Source organism: Nyctibius grandis, chromosome 4 (assembly GCF_013368605.1).
Source record: "Nyctibius grandis isolate bNycGra1 chromosome 4, bNycGra1.pri, whole genome shotgun sequence".
Lineage (NCBI taxonomy): Eukaryota > Metazoa > Chordata > Aves > Nyctibiiformes > Nyctibiidae > Nyctibius > Nyctibius grandis.
The window spans coordinates 70,562,528-70,566,565 of NC_090661.1; the positions used below are offsets into that span (position 1 = coordinate 70,562,528).

Sequence of the window (4,038 nt, forward strand, 5' to 3'; positions counted from 1 at the left end):
AGGTGTCCCTGCCCGTGGCAGGGGGTTGGAACTAGATGGTCTTTAAGGTCCCTTCCAACCCAAACCATCCTGTGATTCTATGATAATATTTATCACCTTAGAGCAAACCAACAAAATCAAACAGTGGCACATGTTGTCATGGCATTTCCAGCCTCCCCCAACAGACAGACGCAGCCCACTAAAGGTCTTGTTTCCACGGGGTTTGAAGGTGGACTCGTCACTAACCTATGGGTTCGAGAAAGCCCGAGCTGCTGTGCGGGGAAGGCCGCCCAACGGTGGTGGCCTTCTTGTCGTCCCAACGGTGGTGGCCTTCTTGTCGTCCCCCTCAGCTCCATCCTTTCCCGTCTCGAGTGTCTGTGGGGTGGCTGGACTAGACCAACCAAATCTTGAAAAAAGCATCCCGCCGAGGCCCTTCCCAATACTCACAGCTCCTGCATTCAGCATGGAGGGAAAAAAAAACCCAAGAAGGTCCTATATAAAAAAAAGGCCATAAAGAACAATTACCCAATATACTCGCTTTGCCTATGTTTGTTATAGACTCCCCGCAGTGGCGTCAAACCATGACCGGTGAAGTAGCTGGGCTCAGACCAGTCGAAACGCTTTCGCTGTCAGTAACTGAGGTAGTTTCTTTTGTTGGGTTGAGAAAACTTGGCTTCATGTGCTCGTAAGGTAGACCGTTTGCAGTGTTGTACCAGTGGATCTGGACAGGCGAAATGTTGCTGTAGTGTTTCAGAATTAAAGGTTCTAATCTATAGGCCTGCAAGAGGAATTGGGAAAAGAAAATCCTGAGTGTCAAGACTGAAAAACCACATTCCCTTGCCACACAGAGTCCTCTCCACCATCAGATACGAAATATCTGTAACGAGTGAAGACGAGAAAGTGACAGAATGGTGGAGTTACGTTCTGCTTCACTTTTATTTTACAGAATCACAGAATCAACCAGGTTGGAACCATCTAGTTGACATCAACCATGTCAACTAGACCATGGCACTAAGTGCCATGTCCAGGCTTTTCTTAAACCCCTCCAGAGATGGTGACTCCACCACCTCCCTGGGCAGCCCCTTCCAATGGCTAATGACACTTTCAGAAAAGAAAGTCTTCCTAATGTCCAACCTGAACCTCCCCTGGCGAAGCTTGAGGCTATGTCTTCCTGTCCTATCTCTAGTTGCCTGGGAGAAGAGGCCGACTCCCACTCCACTACAACCTCCCTTCAGGTAGTTGTAGACTGCAATAAGGTCACCTCTGAGCCTCCTCTAACCTCCAGCCTATTTTCATAGCCTGGAAGACAGATTAGCTGCCCCAGTGCTTGTGCACTCACATTTGCACATTTCTCTGCAGCGTTTCCACTACACACAGTTAAACTGATTCTGCACAACGCAACAGAGAGGGAGGAACTGGCTACGTAAACAGTTTAATGGCTCTTCATTGATCCCTGTGCAAACCATGAACTGGTGTGCTTATTAAAAAAAAATCATTTTCTATCGGTTCTTTATTTTTCTTTGTTTACTTAAATGTAGAAAAGCATTCTGTGCTTCTTTAACTTAATTTGCAGAGTGGGACCACAGATTGCAGCCTGACCAATTGTCCTCGATGTCCCGGGAAAATTCTGGTTTTGGAGTAGCTGGAGCTGAACACGGTCTTGAGATGAGCAGAACCAGCATGTTTGGATTGAAGTCTGAAGATACTCAGATTCACGTAGAGTTTGAACACACAAGCATTGCCAAATTACTATTCTACAGTAAGCATGAAATCCCAAACCAAGCTTGCATCAAAGAAGTTGCCAAGGTGATACGGATCAAAGGCCCTTTGATACCAGCAAACACTGGCTGCCTATGGACGAGTATAAGGGCAGGATGAATCTAACCAACACTGCCCTCCCAAGTACTATCCCAGCCTCCAACAATCTGTTACTCCAGACCCCTTGGGGAAAAAAAAGAATAGGTTTTGTTTTTCTATAGTATCTTGTAAACTGCTTGTGGAGCCTTTTTTACCAGCAGTAGTATCTTTGGACAGATGATGTTTAATGGAAGTCAGAAAGTTAAACCCAAGTTGGAACTTGACTGAGAAGGAGTATTTCTTACATCTTTGCGAAAAACAAAGCAGAGTGATCTCGAATCTTATTAATATGAAAAAAGAAGAAATGTATATTATTTTTAAGGCAGTTATTTGTAAAAACTGTTATTCTACAGTTATAAAACCCGAGACATTGTACAATAATCATTAACAAACAGTCCCGTGCTGGAACACACTTGCGTTGATTCACACGCTTTGAAGATCACACATTATCACACAGCTGATGCTTAAAAATAGCCAAGGTAAAAGCTTGCAACTACAATGAAAACTCACCACTGGATCTGTTGGATGAAAAATATTTAGTAAGCGGTTACAAATTGTTCTGGGCAGAATATGATCTTGACTACCGCTGTTTCCTGGACGGATGCCACGCAATGCCAAAAACACTGCTAATGGAGATCCCATAGAGCAGAAATTCTCAACCTAAGGAGAGATTTCATCCACGTTAATAAGGATGGAAATAATGCTTTCTAACATGGCTGGATTTGATTTCTCTCTTTCAACTGATTTCTCAGTTTCAACTGAGGGACTCATATAGTATTAGTTGGTCAAAATGGGGAAGACCACTATAACATACGTACTGTAACATGAAGGTTAAGTTTCCCATTTCCCTTTGCTGTGAGAAGAGAGTTACATGTTGTGGTGCTACATAGTTGGAAAACTGAAAAACAAGTTGGATATTTGAACTGAAAGAGGTCTACCAACAGTGGAAAGGCTGGAGCGAGAAGAATTTGGAAGACACTGAGGAAATATGATGAACTTCACAAGACTGAAGTCCGATTTCTCCTGAAACTCCCCAAAGCTTACCACAGCTCCTTAATCTTACCCTAACTCCATGACTTGTTTTGCTACACACACCCACTTGTCCTGGTTTGGCCTAAAGCAGGCCAATTTTCCTTTCAGTGATTTTTACTTTCAGCTAAGTCTCTTCTAAGTAACTGCACTTTCTGAAACTAACTGCATGTTTTGCAGACAGTGTCTGCTTCCAGGACTGATAACGCTCAAAGTTTGTAGTTATCGCTGAGGCACCGGTAGGGATGTTGTGCAGAAAGGCTCTTGCTGTACTTGTTCTTAGAGAAACCAAGGCCACTGCTGAATTCCTCACTGCTTACAAGTGAAGAGCCGAAGGGGGGTCGCACCTGCAGGGAGGAGCGGACAGGGCAGGTGACCCAAAACTGACCAACGAAGGTATTCCATCCCATACACGTCATTCTCAGTATAAAGCTGGGGGATCACGAGGGTCTCGCCCCTGCGCCCCTTGCCTTCTTCTGCCTCTTCTGCCTGCTGGTTTTGGGTGCTGCTGCTTCGGGCTGCTTCTGCGGCTTGAGCTTTTGGCCGGTGTCCAAGGAGGACTCCGTGTGTTTTCCTGCTGCCCCCGATCCCGATCTGTGCATCCCTGAATTCAGCTCTCGACCATCGCTGGGCCCAGCCTGGGCCTTCCCGGAGCCTGCCCTGCAGTGCCGGTGGTGACGTGGCCGACATCGGGGGAGCTCGAACTTGGTTTTGTATATATTTGTATATATTTGGTTATTCCAATATTATTATTATACTTTTTTTTTCATTATTATAGTTTATTAAAACTGTTTTAACTTTCCAACCCATAAGTCTCTCTCCCTTTTCCCTTTCCCTTTCCCTTTGGGTGGGGGGGGAGGGTTAACAGAGAGTGTCTGCCTCAGGTTTAATAGCCGGCCCAGCTTTAAACCGTGACAGATTTATTGGCGCCCAGCGTGGGGCTGTAGAGAAGCTCCGACAGGCTACTCTGATAAGTTGAATCCCAGCTCCAGTGGGAGGAGATCCAGAGAGCTCAGCCAAGAGAGTATCAGATTTCTTCCTTTGAGATTTACGAGGGGTTGGAAATTAAAACAGATAGCTAAGATGGTAATGTTATTTTTGAGCGCTGTGTTATCCCATCTCTTTATAGAGCTTTATACAGAGTTAAGTGTAATAATACCTTACTTGCCACAT

General features: G+C 45.1%; 1 pseudogene; it reads right to left on the reverse strand.

The window, feature by feature from the left end:
- Positions 1-220: 220 nt before the first annotated feature.
- On the reverse strand, positions 221-4,038 carry LOC137661790 (phospholipase DDHD1-like; annotated as a pseudogene).